A 6,210-nucleotide genomic window follows, 5' to 3' on the forward strand; every position below is an offset into this window, starting at 1 on the left:
AAAACCAAAACACCATATTAAAACTAGTTCCCAGAACTGTTCAAATTTTTTTAAACATGCTTCAAATTGGTGTGTTTGTATGTGTGTGTGCACACACTGGGGCCTTCACACAGAACTATATCCCTGGCCCATTCATTTATGTATTGGAGATTGACCTCAGGGCTTTATGATATCCCTAACTCTCTTTTTCTCAGGGCGGGGTGGGGAGCAGAGTCTTGCTAAGTTGCCCAGGCAGGGCCCAAACTTTTCATCTTTCTGTGTCAGCTCCCAGACTGCTGAAATTACAGATGGGCAAGTGCCACTAAATCCACCTTTTAACATCTCTTTAAATGTCATATTTTCTTTGGTAAACTATTCAAAATGCTGTATTTCATTTTAGGACCTAATACACATGTCTTAGAGGCCCCTAAATTGATGGTTGAAACATGTTACTCTGAACCCTAGCCCACTGATGGCAACCCTTTTAATGCTGTCAATGATACAAGCAGCCTGCTGTGGCTTACGTGCCACAGGTTCACCTGCCCTAATGGCTAACATCTTCCCTATAAAGTGTCTAAATGTCTTTTCATTAAATTACCATGCTCAAAGACATGCTGGAGAGGAACCAGGGTAAGGCCCAGTGGTAGACCAGGGTAAGGCCCAGTGGTAGACCATCGTAAGGCCCAGTGGTAGAGTGCATACAAGAGCCTACGTTTGATCCCCTAGTGCTGAAAAAATTGTAAGTAAAAGAGAAAGAAAAAGATATTCTGAGAATAAATGTTAAGAATTAAACACCAATAAATTCTTCTTCACTTCTGTTGCAGTGCAGCAATTTATCATTTAAGCCATAGTAGTCTACCAGTTGAATAAAGCTTAATTTTTTGTTCTCCTTTAGAGACTGGCTACAGCTTTTCCACTTTTTTTTTTTTTATCAATAGCTGTAACTGTGACAGGTCATTCTTTGATCTATACATTTTGACTAGTTTGAGCCTCTGAAGGAGGTCTTCCTGCTCTTGCACCTGCTTCACATTTTGCTTTTTCTTCCTTTAATCGTTGTTTAGGATTCTCATGCACAAAATCATTTTGGAGAACACTGTGTAACTCAGTATTAGGCGACTTAGATCCACATACACTGATTTTCTTGAGAGTACTTTTCAAGTATGTCTGTTCTTCAGATTCACTATCTATGTACTTAAAACTGTCTTGAAATTTCAAACAGTTCACTTCTGTTGAAGATGCTGGTTTCTCTGAAAAAGTCTGATCATTTTCTTCATTCTCTATTTTAAGACATTTTACTACTCTGCAACAGGAAATAAATGAAAATATTGTTTTCCTTAATCTTTCCCTGAGTGTTGCACTCACAGGCTCTTCCGTAAGCTACCTGTACAGGGCGATGGTGGATTCGCACAGGCCTGTGGAGTGCTGGGGAAAATTCCAGCCGGGTCTGATGGGCTTTCCATCTTGGAAATGAAATTTTGGTTTACTTCACACAGCCATGTCCAGGCCCAGAGAATGATGCCTCCCCTAGAATGCTTAAAAACTGCATGATATTTGTAAAACATAGCCCTAGCATATGGGGAGGTGGGGAGTACTGTATGAATAATTATCACATAAATTATAAACATACATGCAATCTGTTGCCATTCATCTCTGAGCCCTGCAAGTGTTGTTTCCTCTTTCAAGAATATGTCCCTTGCCACCCCTTTGCCCAGTGAACCTCAGCTTCACTTGGGTGAGTTCCTTCCCATCTCTCCCCGGCTTTCCTCAGCTTGACTTCACAGTTCTATCTGAATTGCATGAGGCTGCACTGTAGCTGCACTTTCTAACGCTGAGGCACTCATACGCCTCCTTTTCAGTGTTTCCTACCACTTCTGCTTGGCTCTACTTATGTTGGTCTTCAAATTGACCGTATTAGAGAACAATACTTCTGAGTGACAGAAAATCTCAAGTAATAGTAGCACTAAACCACAAGTTTGGGCCAGGGAGATGGCTCAGTAGTATAAGTGCTTCCCTGGCAAGCACAAGGGCTTGAGTTCAATCCCCAGTTCCACAAAAAAAAAAAAAAAAAAAAAAAGAAAAGAAAAAGAAAAGAAAAAAAGCACAAGTTTATTTTTCTCACACATGAAAATATGACAAATTATACCAGGCTGATATTTTAATCTGGCCATTAGGCACCAAAGTTTCTTCAATTTTGCTGTTCTCTCATTCTCATGGGCTTCCATCTCATGGTCAAAAGTGGATGCTCAAGCTCCAGCCATCAGGTCTATGTTCTGACAATATAAAAGACAAACAGGGGAAGGAAGGATTTCTTCCTTCCTGCATCTTGCTCATACTACTTTCTTTGATACTCTAATGTCTTAGCATCTACTCGGCCATACCTAGCTAAAAGGGTGACTAAAAAATGGAATCCTCTTTCTGTGCATCTGAAGATGCACTAACCAAAGATTTTATCCCAGTGGGAATAAAAGGGGGTGCTGAATGAGTACTGGAGAAAAGCAGAAATCTCTATCACATTAACTCACAGAGACTTTTTTTTTTTGCCATTACCCTAAGCAATATTATTCATGATACCTCTAGCCTCATAAGCTTAGTAAAGATTTTCTTGAAATAATTTAAAATGAATACTTAGTCACTGAAGCTATCACATGTGTGTAGATAAAGTACAGATGAAAGGAGACTGTTACTTGGTGATTCCTAATAATCTGTGTCTGTCAGTGTTCATAACCTTACATGGATCACTCCTCTGGAATCCAGGTTGGCCTATGACAGCAGAAAAATGCTGGGCCAGTTCCAGTCCTCAGCCTTAAAGAGGCCCAGCAGCTTCCTATTTAGTGATCTGGGAAATTACTGTTGAGTGTCACATGCATATTCTAACCACCTAAAGACCACCATTGTGTAAGGAAGCCTCAGCTGGCCCCATGAAGGGACCAGGTGGAAGAGAACAGAAACCCCCAGCTGACAGGGGTCGCCATGCCTATAGATACATGGTGACAACTGTGATATTCCCACCAGCTCCTAGCTGTTCATGCCACCAAGCTGACACTGTGGAAAAGAACAGAGATCTCTCAACCAAGATAAGCACACACTGAAAAACTTTGAGCAAATACAGAACGATTTCCTACTAGGGTTAGGAATACAGTTCAGTGACATAAGCGCCTGCCTGGTAAGCACAAGGTCCCAAGTTCCTTCCTCTGTACCACAAAAGAAAAAAAAAAGATTTCCTACTAAACTCTTATATTTTGGAGTGGTTTATTATGTAGAATAGATAATGAAGTCCACATTTATCTATGTAACATCTAAAATCATACTATAGACCATTAATCTTTGAATATTCTGGGTTCAGTGAATGCTCCAGTAAGAGGTCCCCATTCTTTCTTTTGATGATCACACAGTACATGTAATACATAATTTCAGTTAATGTTTGAGGACTATGTGCCAACATGACCACAATAACCTTTCACATGCTCTGTTTCCCTTCTGTCCCTTTGTGCCTGAGGGCTGCTAGGAGAAGATTTTCACAGTGCAAATCTGATCACATCACTTCCAGGTATACTACTCACTGTAAAGCCCAAAGGGGATCTTCTTGGGTTCAAGTGCACATTCAGACTCAGCAGATGAGAAGCCACACTTGCACTGGCTTACTCTGTAGGATGTAGGACAGGGACTGGTTATCTGCTCCTTTGAGCAGAAGTCTGTGTTGCCTTTAGCAGAGCAGGACTGCTCAGGTACAAAATGGAAGTCTCATTGGGCAGGTGCAGGACCAGTTCTGGTCTAAAAGCTGTCATGTCAATGGCAGCCAAGACTTTGGGAGGCCCAAGGTATAATTTCTAGCCAACAATTTATAGTTCTTTGCTGTTGTTATTAAAAAATGGCAACTTAATTTTTTTTAGGAAAGTTATAGGTTTATAAAAGGGGGTGTTACGGTTTGTGTCTAGGTGTCCCCCCAAAACCTCATGTAGTCATGGGTGGCTTCTGGAGTTTGTGACTGATTATTGTGGGTGTGGGTGCCACAAGTGCCCTGTGGTAGGTAATTTGCATTACAATGTGAGGAGGGGAGAGAGGCTAGCTAGCTGCCTGAGCTGCTTCTTCTCCTTTTGCTCTTGCTCTTTGCTGCCACCATGAACAGCTTCCCTCTGCCATGTGTCACTCTGCCTTGGAGTCAGCTGAGTATGGACTGAAACCTCCAGTAACTATGAGCTAAATTAAGCTTTCCTTCCCTAATTTTGAGTGTCGGGTATTTGTCCCAGCAACAAGAGAAGAGTAACTGAGATGGGGGGGGGGTAGACAGTGCAGAGAGTTCCTATGTATCTCACCACCAGTGTTCTCTATCATTAGCACATTACCTAAGTGTGGTACATTTGTTCCAATTAATGACCAAATACTGATGCACTATCATTAGCTAAAGTCCATACTGTATTTAGATTTCCCCATTTTCATGCGCTGTACTTTTTCTGTCCCAGGAGCTCATTCAATATACCAGAGCACATTTCACTGTGATGTTTCCTTAGGATCCTCTTGCTTGTGAGAGTTTCTCAGACTTTCCCTGTTTTTAATGACCTAGATACTTTTGAGAAAAATTAGTAAGAAATTGTATAGAATATCTTTCATTGGCTTTAGTCTGATGTTTATCTCATGGTTAGACTAGAGTCGTGAGTTGGAGGCTGAAGGCCACAGGAAGAAAGCACCAATTGTACCGTGTCATATCCAGTGTGGACACCCCACACATGACTTGCAGTTTGATGTTGACCATGGCCATTTAGCTGAGGCAACCAGGTACATGAGGGTTTTCCACTGTAAATTCAGTTTCTTTCTCTTTCCATCTTGTACACTTGGAAAGGAAGTTACTGTGCAAGCTACACTTAAGGATTCAGGGGTTATGGGCCCATTCCTTGGGAACCAAATAGGTACCCTTTTGGAATTCTCTGTGGGAAATTTATTTCTTCATTTGCTCATTTATTTTTTCAGTTATTTATATCAGTGTAAACCCATGCGTACTTATTTCATATAATTTTACAATTCAATACACTTTATTTTGTTGCTCAAATTTTTCATTACAGCCATTGAAATTCTTTAAGTTGCTCTATGTGCTTTGGCATCTTCCATCAGTGTGCGTGCATGCGTGTATGTGTGTGTTGAACCTTTAAAATTTTCTGAGGCTGTAAGATGCTCCAGGCTCACCTTGTATGTTTCCTGATATTGACAAATAACCAAAGGTCAAATTCACTTGGGAAAGGGGAAAGGTTGGGTCAGCCCACGCTTGTATGTTTCCCTTGAGTTCTGTGCTCTGGGACCCTCATTTAACACACCTTTCCCTTTTGAGAAAAGAAACAGAGACCGCCACTCTACTCTCTACGTGTTCACCATACCTCCATGCTGGGCTCTATGGGAATAACAGGCTTGGGCCCTGTTCCTCAACAGCTGCCAGACTGATGGAGGAGGCTGTCCAACAGAAAATAGCAACAGAGACAAAGGCACTAAAGCAGGGGAGGGAGGTAGGCCCAGACTGATCGGCCCCTGGGGTGAGGGGTGTGTGGGAGGTAGGTGGGCTTCCCAGCAGAGGAGGCACTGCAGCTGGGCTTTGGAGAGCGGTGCGGTGCGCCTGGCCACCAGAACACGCCCCCTCCCACCCGCCAAGGGCAGCTACTCCCCAGACACTTCCTTTAACCTTCAGGTGGCGCCATTGAGCCAGGGAGGCTGAAGAGCCCGATATTTTGGACTCGGGAATCTCAGCGGGGACCCTAGATTCTACTCGGGATTGTGTGCGCGCGTGCGTTTCAGGAGAAAGGTGTGTGAGAAGGGCGGGCACCTGGGCTCAGTGCAACAGGGGCTCCCCAGGGCGGAGGCGGGGTCTTCACCAGCCCCTCCCCCTCCCCGCCCCCTAGTCCAAGGCTGAGAGTTCGAAGCCCGGGTTACTACAGCCGGCTAGGACGAGACAGATGCGCCCCGGGGGTAGGGGAAGGAGAAGGGACGTGCATCCTAGCCGGGGCCAGGCCGGCCCTCCCCGCGATAACTCCCTGCGCCTCTTCGGCGGCGGGCGGAGCTCGATTCGAGGCGCGGGAGGATCCCAGCTCCCGCCCCTTCCCGGTCGGGCCCACCCTCGCTTCCTCCCTCAGCGGAGCCCCCAGCGGCAGCCGCTGTACGGCGCGAGCAGGTACGTGCGCCCCAGCGGCCGAGCAGAGGCGGAGCGGGCGAGCGCGGAGCTGGCCGAGGCTGGGCAGCGGGCGGGCTGCA

General features: G+C 44.7%; 1 pseudogene; it reads right to left on the reverse strand.

Annotated features, from left to right (window-relative positions):
* Positions 1–766: 766 nt before the first annotated feature.
* LOC101566820 lies at positions 767–1,454 on the reverse strand (annotated as a pseudogene).
* Between the last annotated feature and the right edge of the window lie 4,756 nt (positions 1,455–6,210).

The sequence above is a fragment of the Octodon degus genome, unplaced genomic scaffold, assembly GCF_000260255.1.
Source record: "Octodon degus isolate 3935 unplaced genomic scaffold, OctDeg1.0 scaffold00317, whole genome shotgun sequence".
Classification (NCBI taxonomy): domain Eukaryota; kingdom Metazoa; phylum Chordata; class Mammalia; order Rodentia; family Octodontidae; genus Octodon; species Octodon degus.